This window comes from Cupressus sempervirens, chromosome 3 (genome assembly GCF_028749045.1).
Source record: "Cupressus sempervirens isolate cs-2001-9-10 chromosome 3, ASM2874904v1, whole genome shotgun sequence".
Classification (NCBI taxonomy): Eukaryota; Viridiplantae; Streptophyta; class Pinopsida; order Cupressales; family Cupressaceae; genus Cupressus; species Cupressus sempervirens.
Window position 1 is genome coordinate 979,831,337 of NC_143120.1, and position 18,292 is coordinate 979,849,628.

At 36.0% G+C, this 18,292-nt stretch overlaps 1 pseudogene; it reads right to left on the bottom strand.

The window, feature by feature from the left end:
* Positions 1–565: 565 nt before the first annotated feature.
* On the bottom strand, positions 566–16,910 carry LOC149570031 (uncharacterized; annotated as a pseudogene).
* Positions 16,911–18,292: the final 1,382 nt, after the last annotated feature.

Below are 18,292 nucleotides of genomic sequence, written 5' to 3' on the forward strand. Positions count from 1 at the left end.
GGAAAAACATGACAATAAATAATCTCCTTCACAACCTTTTGGTTCTCCCATGGTGACCTTTGGTTTCATAACTGTTTCTTTCTAATTCTCCTTTTCTTATCTATCTTTTCAGATTCTCTTTTTAAATCTTCTAAATTCAATCATTTTGAACTTAAATTGTTGGACTAGTATATGGAGTGTAATCAATACATTTATATTGGTGTTTGAAACTGGTGTGAAGCATTTAACTGGGAATCAGTATGAAGGTCTTGGGGTGTCTTCTTATTTTCAATACTGATGTTATAATGATACTGTCTAGAGTTAATTTCATAGAGTTATTAATATCGAGTCACCTTCAATATGTACAAGGAGTGACCTTTCCATGTTTTCCACATGCATGCAATATGAGTCTCTTTTAATACAAAGATGTATTGTCTCTTAATTTAAATGCTCTGAACTATTCGCACTTGATAGTTCATGAAGTTAGCTATAGTCAGGAAATACAACCTCAAGCTTCTATGAAGCTTGGAAACTTGGGTTCATTACTCCATTGGCAGCTTTCCAACAAGCACTTGCAAGTTTCTGTCTATGAAGAGAAAGAATTCATCATAACCTTGGAAATTGACACCTCCCAATGCCCATAGTTGAAAAGCCTTGAATCCCACATCCAATGATATCCTCGAGACCCAAAATTAAAATAATGAGAATCTATTCCATCAAACATGTTCGATTCATCCAAGACATTTTTTGAAGCATGACCAAATCTAGCATAGTAAGTGTATTCTTGAATGGCCATAAGTTGAATAGCATTGTAGCCACGGCTCTTTACACATGGTAGCACATCATCTCTGAACTCTACATATGTGTTGATTTTGGGTTTCGTACTACTCATGCCAACATGTGCTTCATAAATTCACAAGGATTTATAGTTCTTTGGTCGAGGATTCTTAAGTTGATATTTTTCCTCAGGTGGCAGATCATAGAATATTTGCATTGTAGGGAATCTCACCCGGAGCCTAGACAACAAACTTAATCTATGCAAGAATTGCATCCTTCAGACCAAAGGGAGTATCCATGTGTATCTTTACATGAGATCCATGGGCAATTGGTGGAGATCCATTAGCATTTTTTGGTGGAGATCCATCTGCAAATAAATCCCATCTTCTCATAACCCCTAGAAAAAGCTTCCAATTCTCCATATTTTTCAATCAACTATCTTGTTTTCTTATACTATAAATATTGATACTCAAGATATTAAGATGTTCACAATCTTTATTCAACAATGGGTCTATTTCAAATTTTTTTTTTTTGGCCACTCCTAGGTGGGGGCATAACTCTAGATAAAATATTAGGCTCTCCTCCATTTTGTATTGACTTGGTAGTTTCTTCTTTGATGTCCTCAATTAGCTCATCATCGGTCTTTGTATCATGTGATGCATTATTAGACAGTGGTATAGAGTTTTCACTCTTAACACCAGGCATAAGAACTTTCTCTGAAGAACCAAATAAATCAATTATTGTTGACATTGAAGGAGTCTCTAATGAAGAAGCTTGTCCAACAATCACCCTCCCTTTGCTTACAATCCGACAACTTGAGATTCTAAAAAATTGGCTTTGCACAAGAAATCTCTAAAGAAGGGATACACTTCATCACTCTACTATTTGCATCATGTAATCATATCACATTGTCCATATTTCTATTTTAAAGGTGTCTTTGTGCTCATTATTAAGCATTGTCCCTCAATTTCAATACAATTTAGCACTGAATTGTTAATATTTTTATTACATTAGTAGCAAACTATTCAACAAAGTAACATGACGTCCATGTCTCATAACTCATTCTACTCAGCCTATCAATCACCATACTTAGATCCAATGCCATTGAAGGATCTCAAGAATAACTCCTCATAGCATCTCTATCACTACATCATCTATATGAAGAATCTTCTTTGATTTCTTATGAATGCTTGGTAACTATAATTCCCAATAATCCTTTTGCTGAAAAAGATCATCAATAGGAACACATTATCTTTACCAGGTTGGGATCTATAACCTACCCAATATTAAGAGACTTTTAAAAACAACCCACTTGGCTTAGAGAAAGAAGGCAGTGGCAGGGAAACTCAACAAAGATAGCTTACTCTAGGGAGGACTTAGACCTAGACTCAAACAAGACCAAACCTGACTGAGACATTAAAATTTTTAAAATCATCCACTTTGACAGCATGGGTGTAGGATGAAAAGTGGGGCAACACTATAATGAAGTTTTGTGTGATATTATGCCTATGGATTATTATCATATTTTTTTGGGTAGATCTTATCAATATGATAGATATGTTGTACATGATGGAAGATTGAATCAATATACTATTTGGGTGAATGGGAAGAAACAAATATTGCTACTTTTTATTGAAGATCTAGATGATGTTAGCTATACTACAATAAAAGTTTGCATGGTTAATGGAAAGAAATTTGAAAAGAAAGTAAAGAACAATCAAGTGTGTTTTGCTATAGTTCTTAGAGGACTAAGTGTTGGTAGTAATGACTAAGCAACATAAGTTGGTAATGATTGAGTGACAATAGATAGTGGTAGTTGAGTACTAGAAGAAATTTTTCAGTTGCTAAATGAGTATAAAGAGATTATTATAGAGGATATACTTGATGATTTACCTCTAATAAGAAGTATAAGTCATTGTATGGATCTAATTCCTAAAGCTAGTTTTCTGAAAAAAGCACCATATAGGTTGACACTTATAGAGAATGAAGAACTTAATAGAGAAGGGCATGAATTGTTGGAGAAAGGATTGATTAGAGAAAGCTTGAGTCCATGTGTTATACCTACTATATTGGCACTTAAGAAGAATAAAGAATGGAGAATGTGTACTGATTCTAGAGCTATTAACAAGATCACAATGAAATATAGGTTTTTTATGCCAAGGATGGATGATATAATGGATTTTTTGAGTGGAGAAAATTATTTTACAAAGATTGGTTTGAAGAGTGGCTATCATCATATCAAAGTCAGAGAAGGTGATAGTGGATAACTACTTTCAAGACAAAAGATGGTTTGTATGAATGGTTGGTTATGTCTTTTGGTTTGACTAATGCACCTAGTACTTTCATGAGGTTGATGAATGAAGTTCTCAAAATATTTTTGGGTAAGTTTTTTATTGTTTATTTGGATGACATTCTAATATTTAGTGAGACTAAGGAAGAATACCTTGAGCATATTAGACAAGTATTGTAGAGATTGAAAGAGGAGAAGTTACCAATTAACTTTGAGAAAAGTTCTTTTATGCAAGAGGAGATTGTGTATTTGGGATTTGTGATTTCAACTAATGGTTTGAAGATGGATCTAGAGAAGGTTAAAGCTATCTTGGAATGGCCTACACATAGGAATATGGGTGAGGTAAGATCATTTCATAGTTTGGCTATTTTTTATAGGAAGTTCATAAGAAATTTCAGTTTTGTTTGTAATGGTATGAGTGAGAGGAGATAAAAAGGAATTCAAGTGGGCACATGGAGCTGATAAGATTTTTGAGACTTTGAAAAAAATGGTTGTTGAGTTACTTGTATTGGCCTTACCAACTTTCAATAAGATATTTCAAGTCAAATGTGATGCAAGTGGTAGTGCAATAGGAGCTGTATTAAGTCAAGAAGGTAAACATGTTGCTTTCTTTAGTGAAAAGTTGAATGATGCTAAAAGAAAGTATTTTTTGTATGATCAAGAATTTTAATCTATTGTCCAAGCCTTGAATAAGTGGAGACATTATTTGATTCCCAAGGAGTTTGTGTTGTATACTAATCATAAAGCTTTACAATACTTAGGAAGTCAACATAAATTAAATCAAAGACCCTAATTTTTCTGAGGCATGGAGAGAGTGCAAAGAACCAAATTTAATATATCACATATGTAAGTATGATGAATATTTCATTCAAGAAGGTATGTTGTTCAAAGGAATTCAATTTTGTATCCCTAGAAGTTCTATGATGGTGAGTTTGATCTAGGAAAAGTATTGGTGGATTGGCTAGACATTTTGAAATTTATAAAACATTGAGTTTGCTGAAGGAGAAGTATTATTCACCCCAAATGTATTAAGGTTTTAAGAAATTTGTGAAGAGTTGTAGAGTTTGTCAAGTTACAAAAGGAGTAAGTTAGAATACTAGTTTGTATAGACCTATTGTTGTTCCTGAGAAACCTTGGAGTGACATCAATATGAATTTTGTTATTGGATTGCCTAAAATAGTAAAGGGGTATGATTATATATTTTTTTGTTGTGGATGGATTTTCTAAAATAGCTCATTTCATACCATGTAAGAAGACATCAAGTGCTAAGAATATTGCTAAACTTTTCTTCAAAGAGATTGTGAGATTGCATGGATTACCGAGTAGTATTATTTCTAACAAAGACAGTAAGTTTGTTGGTTATTTTTGGAAGACTTTATGGAAGAAGATGGGTATTGAGTTGAATTTTAGTTCTACATTCCATCCAAAAACAAATGGACATATAGAGGTTTTGGATAGAAGCTTGGGAAATTTTTTGAGATGTTTAGTTGGAGATAAACCAAATAATTTGGGAAGTAGTCTTAGCACAAGCTGAGTTTTCATATAATAATTTTGTGAACAAGAGTATAGGGAAGACACCTTTTGATATTGTTACTAGAACATAGCATAGAGGAGTATCAAATTTGAGGAATGTTGCTGGTGAAGAAAAGAGAAGTGTTGCACAAGAAGAATTTTCTGAATTGATAGAGTCTTTGCATAAGGAGGTGATGTTGAGGTTGGAACAATGTAACCAAAAGTATAAGGAGAATGTTCATAAGTCTAGAAGAAATTATGATTTTGAAGTTGGTGATGAGATGATGGTTCATTTGAAGAAAGGAAGATTTTCTATTGGAACATGCAATAAGCTAAAGATGAAGAAGTTTGGACCTTGTAAGATCTTGAAAAAGTTTTATAGTGGTAATGCTTATGAAGTTGAGTTACTTGAGGGCATGGATATATATCCTATATTCAATGTTGCTAATTTATATAAGTATCATGAGTCAGATGATGAAGTTGTTGTATCAGATGATTATCCTAAGGAGTAGATTGAAGAAGTTGAATAGATATTAGATCAAAGAGTTAGTAAGAGCACAAGAGGAAAATATTATTATGAATATTTGGTGAAGTGGAGGAATGAACCTAGTGAAGATGCCTCATGGATTTCTCAATTTGAGTTGGACTAAAATCATGTTGTTACATCTTAATGATTTAAGAGAATCATTTTTTCCTACCTTGGTTGTCTGATGTAGGAGCATCCTAGATTGCCTTGTAGTCCTATACATTTATTCATTCTTCTAGTTGTTACTGAGTTCCATTTAGTGCCAAGTGCCAGTTTTCAGTTGTTGTTGAGTTCTTAGTTACTACCAAGTGATTCCTTTGGTTTTCAAGTAATCCTTTGGTTGCTAATTCCTCCTTGGTTGCTAAGGATTGGAGGATATCAAGTTCCTAGTTGTTGTTGAGTGATTCTTTGGATGCTGAGCTCATGTGGTTGTTGAGTGCTAGTATTTTTGTGAAGTCTTCATTTCTTGAGTAGACTATGTCTAGTTCTAGTTTGGGCCAACCTTTGTTGCATTTAATTTTAGTATAGGTAGTTATTATGAGCTAACTTGTGGCTACACATGCATTTAATGCAAGATTTAATTATGTAATGGGCCAACCTATGACCACTCAAGTATTTAAGTCTAGGAATTGAGTTTTAGGTAGATTGGTAGAACAGAGAGGAAAAAAATAAAGCATTTTTGGCAATATGTCCAACCAATCAAATAAGGTAAGTAACATGGTTATCATTTATGGAAACATATTTGTTTTGAAGATTAGTCATGCTTATTTGTGAAGGAAAATTGTCCAAGTATCAAAAACCATCACAACAACATGACAGATTTGATGATAACAAAATATTCCCTTGGAATATTCTCTTATACAATTAACCATGAATGCATGAAATCATACTAATGAAATATACTAGAATGCATGTCTGTATGATCAACCAAGTCTAGGTTATGAAGTACTTAGTAATGTAGTAATGGCATGGTGTAGAACAAAGCATATCAGCATAATGTGTTAAACAACTTGATTTATTGTTTTGAATTACCATTTCTTAATGAGCCAATTCTGAGGATATTATGTGAGCCAACTAAGGAAGAATTTACTAATATTTTTGGTATAAGTAAAGCATTTAATTTTCAAAGTTAAAGAGAAGTGTGAAAAAGGAATAATCAGTGATTGTGAACTTGGCATGATCTTGTGAAATGAGAGTAACAAGTGAATGCAATATTATATATGATGTAAAGTATTATTATGCAAGATATGATGCAGATTGATATGTGTGTAGTCACTCTTGTATGAAGAATTGTCTGTTAGAATATTTTTGAAGCATGACAAGTATCTCAATATTGTATGTATACTTATTTCTTGAAGATCTTATTGTATAGTTGCATGTTAGGGCAGTGGACTCTTCTTCCACACATTTGTATATGATCCACTAACTCCTAATAGGGTTGAGGCTTCTAACAAGGCATAGTCTCCTAACAAGGACTTAAGGCACTATATATTCTACATAGACTCCTAATAGGGTCAATATCCTTAACTAGATCCTTTAAATAGTGAATCATCTAGTGGGTTTCATCCCCACTACGGTTTTCCTTGGCTATGGTTTCCCTAGTTAACAAAATATGGTGTTATGATCTCTCTTTTTATATGGTTGTTTATATTATTTAGCTCATTATTAGTTTACTTTCTTATGCATGTGGTAAAGTAATAAATAATATCTGATTGTGGACAAAAAGATTGAAAATACTAATTCAGCCCCCTCTAAGTATTATTTATTTCTAACAATTGGTATTAGAGCCTAGCTATTTAGAAGGGCCTTAATAACTTGAATAAGATCCCAATGGATATCGAATAGTTGAAGAAAAATATTGAAGAAGCACTTGAAAAAATCAATATTTTTACTAATGAAAGAGATAGCCTAAAGGAAAAATACAAAGATGCAAAAGCTTATATTAGTGAACTAAAGGATACGATAGATGATCAAAAGCAAACAAGACCTAATAATCAAACCAATGATGATGATATTGAAGATCTAAAGAAAGAAAATGAGATCCTAAAACACGAGTTGAACATAGTTGAACTTAAGCTAAGTCTTAAGAAAAATGTAGGAAAGAATGACTCTAAAATTAAAGGTAAAAATGTAAATTTGAGATCCTAGTTAAGAAAGGTAACATTTCAATTGGAACCAATTAAGTTAGAGCATGCTGAATTAGAAAAATACAACACTATTATGAAAGGTGAGTTGGTTCAAACCAAATAGAAACTGGAGAAATTATATACCAATAGTGATAAGATTGAAGAACAATTATGTGCACAAAGATCTAGTTATGACAAGACTAGACTTGGATTCTTTCTTGGACAATCTACCAATAAATCTACTGAGAGAAAAGAATCTAATACTCCTAAAGTCAATAAGGATCTAAGAAATATAGATGATACATCTAAGGACAAAGAGAATGTTACTCATTTTGAGAAAGATAAAGAATCTATTCATGATATGGACAAAAAAAGAAAGGAATCATATGCCTAGTGTGATGAACCTAAAGGCACTGAAGTTGATTGCAAAGATAAGTCCGTCAAACCTATTTCAAAGTTTTATTGTCATGATTGTCATGGATATGGTCATTATGTAGTAGATTGTAAGAAAGTTAAATTTGATAGTAATAATGAAAATAGTAGGATATATAGGAACACTAACCATGCAAAAATAGAAGAAGACCTTAGAGTAATGAAAGAGGAGAAAGAAGAAAAATTTTTTGTAATAGATGCAATAATCTTGGATACATTGCAAGGAATTGCAGAGCACCTAATGAGCAAAAAAAAAAATGTACCTGTATGTTAGTTGTGCAATAACTTTGGACACACAATGAAGTTTTGTAGAATGGACAAAAGAGACCTAAATAGGAATCAAAATTATAGAAGGAAAAATAAAAGAAATGATATGAAGGAGAAAACAAATGAATTAAAGGAATCATTTATAAAGGCAAAGGAACTAGGATGCTCTCCTATAGTTAAAGAAGATGTACCCAAAAAGACAGTGAAGTCACTTATTGTTTGTGACTCCTCTTCCCAACATTAAGAATTCTTAGTGAAATAGAGTGTCAATTATTAATAACTGATGTTAGAGTAAGTATCAAAGGTTTCACAGTTGACAGTATGTAGTGAACATTGAGAGAACTCTACAGTAAAGTGCACATTGCCTGATGAGATTAGGATAAGGATATGAAATGGTGCAGAGCACCTAATCAAATAATTTGTTTTATACAATGTAATAAGGTCTTACAATTGATAAAATCTCCTCAAGGCCATCCACCATTGTAATGGACACAAGACCCCATGGTGATAATATGAACCTGGGCATCAATTGGTCCAAAGGTGGAATCTTGATTTATATTTTGTTTTCTAGGTTGGTTTAGTGGTTTTGAGTCTTAAAATAACCATTTAGAATGATTAGAATTTGTTTAGGTTGAAGGTAAGTTGAAATACCAAAAAGTGCAAAAAATTGCAAAGTTGCATTAGCAACTTTTGCAACAATTTGGCAACTTTTAGCAAATAACTATAAAACTACCTTTGGTCAGTTGAAACTATTTTTAAATTCCTTTATAGGCCCTATGCACTCAAATGAGAGGCATATAAGGAGATTGAAATGTTTTTGCTTCCAAGATTTAATAAAAAAAACCTACTATTCCAGCACTCTGTGACTATTTTGGCCGTACAGTACAAATGTTTCAAATTGAAAGGTTGTTGTTTTGCATTGAGTAGTTAGAGCATTCATTTTTAAGAATTGTGGAGGTGGTTTGAAGGAGAGATCAGTTTTCATTTGCAAGATATACAATTTTCTTTCTCACTGCCCTATGAAATCCTTAAACCTAGGGTTTGGCCAAAGAAATGGCCATAGTTTTAATTCCCATAGTTGTAAATTCTTCCAAACTTATATGGAGTAGGCTAGGGCTATGTATTTTCATATTTTGAAGGTTTGGGAATAGGAGGTTGAAGTAGGAATTAATGGGAGCAAGCCCTAGGTCTAATAAGACCCATGTATTAGACCTAGATTGAGTGTTTTGGTTGATTAATGAAAAGAAGAGGAGTTAACGGCTTGGTAAATTAGTAGAACACCTTCATCTAACCTAGAAGAGCACTGAGAAGTTGAATAATGAAGTCCATGTACCCATTTCTTGGTCTTTTCTTTGTAAACCATGCCTAAACTTACTAATTAGGCCCATGTGCAAGGTAGGGGTTAGGGTATGCTAGAGTGGAGTGGAGTTTTGAAAATTTGGAGTCTTATAGTACTTGGAAAAGGGTGTCTAAAACTGGTCTTAGATTGCCAAGTCATTTGTAACAATTTCAAGTTACTAGTGAAAAATAGTGTTGAAAGACCTAATTGTCTACTAGGTCTCTTGTAATAGTTTTCATTATATACTATATGCAGTGGTTCCAGTCAGTGGTATTCCTTGGTTTGATCATTTTGAAGGTGTTTTAATGCTTCTCTAGTGTTTGGGAGTGTTGGAGTTTCCAAATCTCAATTTTGTTACTTTGACGGAAGCAAAACTAAATGTTGCATTCTGTCTTGTGCCTAATAATAGTCAACTTGATCACTATTTTGATTGGTTTGGGTTGTTTTGCATGGTTTTTAGGTCCCTATTGATGTTAGGAAGGTTGGAGTTGTTGAAACCACTTTGTGTTAAGGTTGGGTGCATGAGGTCTTGATTGGTACAAGGGAGAAGTAGTTGGAATTCAGTCTTATATGAAGAGTTGGGTTTGTGTAACCAATGGATTAATTGTAAATCTTAGTGTGGTCCTTTTGAAGAGATTCAAGCCTTGAGTAACCTTGTGGAGAATAGAGGATTTGGATCGTATTTTGATTTGCTTGGTGCTTCAAAGGTGCTTGAGTTATTGGTGCTTCCAAGGTGCTACTCTACATCAAGTGGTATCAGAGCTAGTTTTATTTGTTGAAGATACAATGTTTGAAGGTGAGGAGCTTGAGAGGGAGATCTTCTTGAAGAATAAAAATGTAGAACTAGCCAAGCTAGTCAAGGAACAAATGGTAGAGAGTAGGGTGGTCTGAGAAGAGAATATGACCATGAAGAGGGAGTTGGATAGACTCAAGAACAAGATGAGAAAAGGGAGTGATTATGAGTTATAGCTTGAGGAAATAGGAGGGAATGAGGAGCAAGAAAACATCCCCATAGATCAAAGGCCTTTCCTTGCTACATTGGAGAGGGTTGGAAAGAAAGGAGGAGACTTACCCATTTTTTATGGTAAGTTGGATCCTAATGTATGCATGGACTGGATTGAAGCGTTAGATAATCACTTTGAATGTCATAAGACCCCTAAAACTTAGAGGGTTAGGATTTCCAAGGCAAAACTCAAAGGCCCTACCTTGAGTTGGTGGATTTTTTTGCAAAATGAAAGATTGGATGAGGGCAAGGAGCAGATTTCTACATGGAAGAAGATGAAGGTAGAGATAAGAAAGTAGTTCATACCAGAGGATTATGAGGTGTTGGTGTAGAAAAAGTTGTAAAATCTCAAACAAAAGGAGTTAGATGTCAATGCCTACACTTAAGAATTTCACAGTCTTACCCTCAGAGCCGAGGTGTATGAGACAAAGAAGAAAAAACTTGCAAGGTATGTGAATGGTTTAAAATATATTATTAAAGATAAACTAACTTTTATTACTTTGCATTCAGTACATCAATGCTTTAACATGGCCTTAAAAATTGAAGACAAACATAAGAGGAAAGGTGAAACAAGTAGTAGGGGTAGAGGCAATAGTAATAGGGGCAGAGGTAGCTTCAATGGAAGGGGATCCTTCAACAAAAATTAGGAAGAGTCTAGTGGATCAAATGCTAATGGAGAGTCCACCAATAGAGGTTCTTTTAGGGGTAGGAGACCCAATGGTAGAGGAAGATCTAGTGGAATTGGGCCTACTATGTTTATATACAAATGCTTCACTTGTAATCAAGTAGGACATTAGTCCTTTAGATGCCCTAAAAAAACAAGGGGATAGGAGAATTTAGTTGACACAAGAGGAGGACAATCAAAGCATCTCTTCATACCAAATAGCCACTTCAATGCCTACACTTCTAGAGCATAGGGAATCCTTAATGATGCAAAGAACACTAATTGATGCCCCTGTAATTGTAGAACCCCCACAAAGGAAAACTTTGTTAAAAACTTTATGCAAAGTGAACAACAAGGTCTACAAAGTTATAGCGGATTCTAGATCCTCAGATAATGTGGCCTCTAGGGAAATGGTTGACAAGTTGAAACTCACAAAAAAGCCTCATCCTTGCCTCTACAAGGTGTCATGGCTAACAAAAGATAGGAAAACTCTCATCAATGGGTAGGTATGGGTAGAATTCAAGATAGGATAATATCATGACAAGGTCTTATGTGATGTGGAAGAGATGGATGCATTCCATTTGCTTCTTGGGAGGCCATGGAAATATGATGTATGTGCAAAACATGATGGTTAAAAAAACATTTACACCATGCCACCATTGCCTAATGATGGAAGCCCGGTTACAAATGGGGTAATGTTAGTAGGAGAAAAATAATTTATGAGAGTCACTAAGGAGAAGGATACACCCTACTATGCATTGGTTGTTAGACCTCAAAAGTATCCCATTAAACCATCACAAGATTCACCTGAGATCAATAATGTTGGGCCTAAGTAGGTAAGGGATTTATTAGAGAAATACAAGGGGATAGTTGCAGGCAACCAACCAGAGACTTTGCCTCCTCAAAGAGATATTAGCCACTATATTGACTTCATCCCAGGGGCTACAATCCCAAATAAGGTAGCCTATAAGATGAGCCTGGAGCAGAATGAAGAGATAGCAAGGCAAATTGAAGATCTACTAGCCAAGGGGTTCATTAGAAAAAGTATAAGCCCATGTGTAGTCACTACTATCCTAGCTCCAAAAACAGATGGTACTTGGAGGTTATGTACGGATTCAAGGGCAATCAATAGGATAACCATTAGATATAGGTTTCCTATGCCAAGAACAGAGGATCTTTTGGATTTTTTAGGGAAGGCAAGTGTCTATTCAAAGGTGGACCTTAAAAGTGGATACCATCAAATCATAATCAAGGGTGGAGATGAATGGAAAACAATGTGCAAAACCTCAGAAGGCTTGTATGAATGGTTTGTGATTCCCTTTGGCTTTTCAAATGCACCTAGTACCTTTGCGAGGCTTATGAATGAAGTCTTGAAACCTTTCTTGAACAAGTTTTTTGTGGTGTACTTAGATGACATTTTGATATTCAGCAAGGATAGAGATGAGCACTTAAGGCACCTTGATTTGGTTTTGAATAGGCTTCATGAAGATAAACTAATGATAAATTTGGAAAAGTGTTCCTTTTTGCAGCATGCACTAATCTTTTTGGGCTTTGTGATATCAGGAGGAGAATTAAAGATGGATCCTTCCAAGGTAGAAGCCATTCTTAATTGGACACCACCCACCACTCAATCAGAGGTAAAAAGATTTCATGGCATGTGTATTTTCTATAAGAAATTCATAAGAAACTTTAGTGGTGTGTGTGCCCCAATGATAGATACAATTAAAGTAGGAAAGAAATGTATATTTTCTTGGACTAAGGAGGCAAATGATTCATCTAAATGTTTGAAAAGAAAAATTGTAGACCAACTAGTCTTGGTAATCCCTGACTTCTATAAATTGTTTACATGTAGTGCACCAATATTATAGTCAAAGGAACCAGCAAATATAAATATATTTTTTCTTTTTCAATGAAAGCATTTTTATTTTATTTTATTTGTCATATTTATTTACCTTGATCTACAATATTGATGTACATTCTTACAATACATTTTAACTAACTTCACTGACCACTTTAGTTCCTTCCAACCAGAACATTATTTGAAGTTCTAACAAAATGTCTTTATAACCAAATGTATCAATTTCAAATGGAGACACACATTTTCTCTTAGAATCATTTTAGAAACAAAAGCATAACAACTTTACTCATTTCTATATACTATAGGATAGTGCATGATATATAAATTTCTATAATCACTGAAAGTAGCAACATATCAACAAGTACAATCCACTTATACAGTCCACTTATACAAATTTTCAGCTTACAAGCTGTCATAAAACACAAGATTGGGAGTTACCCAAGGGTGACTCTCCCTAATACAATAAGAATTCACTTGGAAGTATGTTTTTGTTGCACATGAAAATAAGACAACATCCTTCTTCTCTTCAAGTCTTCAATCCATAGATCACAACCTGCAGTACAACACACACAAACAAGCCCATGGTACTCTCCTCCCAACCTTAGGCCTTTTAAAGGCCACCCCCGAGCAGGGAGAACCTTGACTAGGTGGACATACATTACTAACAACCATTTACCACACAATACTCACATTACAAAACTGTTCACACATTTTACAGTTGACAAATAAACCACAAAAATTCCCAACCAAGGTAGACCACTTAGGATCACATGTAGATCCATCTCAAAGGGTAAGGGTGGAAAATGAATGTTGGGGAGACTCCACCTGCAACTATGCCTTCATTAGGCTATACATTTTATACACATGCCTTCACAAGGCAACCCAATACCACATACATGCCCTCACATGGCATCTTTACAATACTTATAACTCCAGCAAGGTGGCATATGGGGCCCATAACACCCATATGGCATCCCTCTCCTACTCTAGGAGAGACTCTCACCCAACACATTCCCTATGCACCCCTTACCCTCACAAGGCTCTCTTTCCCTCCCAAGAGATGAGACTCACCTTGTCACACCCAAAACAGAAAACTGCAACAAGAACATATGAATTCACAACACAAAGTAAATCACAATACACACATACACCAAAACTGAAACATGATCCCTCAACCTTACACAACACAACATTACAACACACCATATTACAACTACACTACAGAAAACTCACATGCATAACACAATAAAAATAAACTACTTGACAACAAGCTTTCATAGCAAGGGTACATAAGGTTACCAACCTGGTTTCCAAGCAAATTTGAGCTCCCTCTCTTTTTACCAGCAATCCTCCTCCTAAGCTATCTTCTTCCCCTTGTTTTTCCCTCTTTTTTCCAAAATTTTACCCCACTTAGATTCTTTTTCCAAAAATTCTCCCCCCAAGAACTCTCCAACCCACTCTCCCTCAAGAATGTTTTCTTTTGATGCTTAAGTTTCCAAATTCGGCCAACTTGGGAATCCACAATTTTTGGGTGCTCTTTTCAATGCCTAGGGAAGCTTATAATACTTAAAAATGCCCCTACCCCCTAGGTATATCATATGGGCTTTAAAATAAGACCTCAAACTACCCCTAGGGATGGTGTAAACCTCCTAAAAATTCACAAAAGGTGTGCATTCGACCTAGCATGGAAAGAATCCCTCTTGGACCCATAAATACACCTAGGGAAAAAAAATCCTACCAAACCACTCCTTGGTTCACTCAACCACCTACCATCCCACTAAGCATGCTACAAAGGAGAACATGTGTCAAGTGACACCACAATACACACAACACACTTGGCAAGCCATCAAGAAAAAAAAAAATTACTTTTATAGAATCACAATAATACACACAAATTGGTTTTACAAATAAAATACAAGGGTAAAAAGGTTATACCCTCCTTAGGGTTAACCTTGGTTTTTCCAAACACCTAGAAAGGTTCTCCATAAATCCATGGGCTTCTTTCCTGCACACTTATTGCAAATATCAGTAGTCCAAGAATAAGGTGATAAAATGATAATGTAAATATAAATCACATAGATTCTATCATCAATGAATAACATAACTAATATGAAATATGTATTTCCATTCATATCACATTACACACTTCACATTTGTAGCAATTCTCTAATCTAGATAGTAAAACATTATGATCATTTATTCTTACAGAAAATTATGGAATTAATCTACCTTAAGCAATGCATCAAATATAATATAAGTGTACAATTCTAGTTTATTCAAATGATACATGAATTCTTAATGTTACTCTAAATATGCTAAGACATGATAATCTAGCACCATATGGAGACCACAATTCAAAAATCAAACATTCACTTGAGTATAACATAAGCTTTAATCATGACATATGGATCATCAAGAAGGTAAGTAAGCATATCTGAATAACATCATAAAAACTACTTAGAATATTAGTGTCCTAGTAACATCATAAGGAATCATCATATAGCCTAATGATATAGGTATCAATGTCCCAATAACATAACATGAAATCAAATAGTCTAAGGATCAAAATATCAATGTCCATAGTGGGTAATAATGTGTCATCTAGAGTCTAACTATCAAAGTCCAAAAGAAACAAAATGTCAATAGTGCTATGATGGTCGGGGCAGGACATGACATCCTCCCCCTCTAGGCATGAACTTCCTCCTGGAGTTCATCAAATAGATAGGGGTAGTCACGTCTCATCTGCATCGTGTCCTCCCATGTGGCTGTGACCTCATCATAGCAATCCCATTGGACCTTAACCTGGTCCACTTCTCTGCCTTGAAGTTGAAGGGTCCTACGAGCCAATATGCGAATGGGCTCTAGGGACAGCTAGACATCTGGTGCTACCTGCATAAAATCCCAATCTATAACATGAGATGCATCATAAATATACTTCCTCAAGGAAGAGACATGAAAAACATCGTGGATGCGTGATAGGCTAGGTGGCAAGGCTAAGCAATAGGCAACTGGTCCTATCCTCTCCAAAATCTCAAATGGCCCAACAAATTGAGGAGCAAGCTTAGAGCCCTTTCCAAAATGGATTGGACTCTTGTGCGGACACACTCTCAGAAATACTCTATCTCCCACCATAAAGGCTCGATCTGTCCTATGGGCATTAGCATACTTCTTTTGTCAGTCTTGAGCTTCCTTGAGATGTTGCCTAATCAACAAGACTTGTTGCTCCATCTCCTTGACAATCTGTGGTCCAACTGTTACCCTGTCCTCAATCCTATCCCAACTTAATGGTGTCCTGCAAGGTCTGCCATATAGGGCCTGATAAGGTGGCATGCCCAAAGAAGAATGGTGCCCATTATTATAGGAAAACTCTACTAGATGCAAATACTCCTCCCATTTAACTTGATTATCCATCACATACATGCGCAACATGTCCTCTAATACCTGGTTAACTCTCTCAGTCTGCCCATCTGTCTGAGGGTGGTATGCTGTGCTCAAGTTAAGCTTAGTCCCTAGGGCTCCCTGTAACTCTCTCGAAAAGGAGGAGGTAAATATAGAGTCTCTATTAGAAATAATCTTGCGAGGAATGCCATGGAGTCTTACAATGTCTCGCATGAATACTTGTGCTACTGTAGGAGCAGTGAAAGTGGTACGTATAGGTGAGAAGTGGGCCACCTTGGTCAATGTGTCAACTGTCACCATGATGGCATCGTGACGATGAGAAGACATAGGAAGACCCACAACAAAATCTATAGAAATAACATCCCACTTCCACTCTGGAATCTCATGAGGATAAAGTAACCCACCAGGATGTCCATGTTCTGCCTTAACTCTCTGGCACTCTAGGCATCTAGCAACTATCCCTGCAATATGCATCCTCATGCCGGGCCAATGAAAGAGTCGTCTCAAGTCTGCATGCAACTTCCTAACCCCTGGATGTGCTGCATAAGGTGCCCTATGAGCCTCAAGAACAATAAAATCATGCAATCCTCCAGTAGAAGGTACATAAATGCACCCTCGGTGATGTAGAAGTCCATCAGACTCTAACACATAGTTGGAGAACCTCCCCTGAAGAGGCCTCTGAGATCTAATCATCTGACACACATCCCTATAAAAATCATCCTCTGGTAAGTGTTGCATTATTCTCCCCCTCAAATCTATGCTGGTGACCATGGATGACAACTTATGGCGTCTCCGACTTAAGGCATCTGCAACCACATTCTCCTTCCCCTTGATGTAGTGTACATCAAAGTCATACTCACATAAAAACTCCATCCATCTCCTTTGCCGAGCATTAAGGTTCGGTTGAGAGAAAATATACTGAAGGCTGTGATGATCTGAGTGGAGTTCAAAATGGTGTCCCAAAAGGAAATGGCGCCATCTAACCAAGGCATGTACTACTGCTGCAAGCTCAAGATCATGGGTAGGATAATTGAGTTCATGAGTCTTAAGTTTCCTAGACTCATAGGCTATAACTCGCCCATTCTGCATGAGTACTGCCCCTAACCCATCCAATGACACATCAGTACACACTACAAAGTCTGTAGAGGGATCAGGTACTACAAGAATAGGAGCACTAGTGAGGGCCTTCTTCAACTCTTGAAAAGCTCTCTCACATTTATCTGTCCACTCAAATTTCTTCCCTTTTCTCTGGAGAGAAGTAATAGGATGTGCTATCCTTGAGAAACCCTCCACAAAACGCCTGTAGTAACCAGCCAACCCCATAAAGCTCCTGACTTCTGTAACTGTCGTCGGTGCTGGCCAGTCTATAATGGCTCTAATCTTTGATGGGTCAACTGAGATCCCATCACCTGATATCACATGACCTAGGTAGCTGATCTCTGTGCAGAAGAAAGAACACTTCGACAAATTGGCATATAATTGATTATCTCTCAAGCATTGAAGGACTTGTCTCAAATTTTCTTCATGCTCCTGTTCATTCCGTGAATAGACCAATATATCATCCAAGAATATCACCACAAATCTATCCAAGAATGTACGAAATACTCCATTCATAAGGCTCATGAATACAGATGGGGCATTAGTGAGACCAAAAGGAACCACTGTAAACTCATAATGCCCATATCTTGTGCGAAAGGCAGTCTTATGGATGTCACTCTCCACAATCCTCAACTGGTGATATCCTGACTTCAGATCAATCTTGGAAAACACTCGAGCACCTTGAAGCTGGTCAAATAAGTCATCAATTCTAGGAAGTGGATAACGGTTCTTAATGGTTAGCTTATTAAGTTGGCGGTAGTCTATGCACAACCTCAAGGATCCATCCTTCTTCTTGACAAAGACAACTGGTGCTCCCCATGGTGAGACACTAGGACGAATGTGCCCCTTCTCCAAGAGTTCTTCTAGCTGAATCTTGAGCTCATTGAGCTCATTAGTAGTCATCCTATATGGAGCTCTAGATACTGGTTGGGCCCCTGGAACCAAATCAATATGGAAATCCACTGTCCTGGGTGGAGGCATACCCGGTAATTTAGAAGGAAATACATCTCTAAACTCTTGTA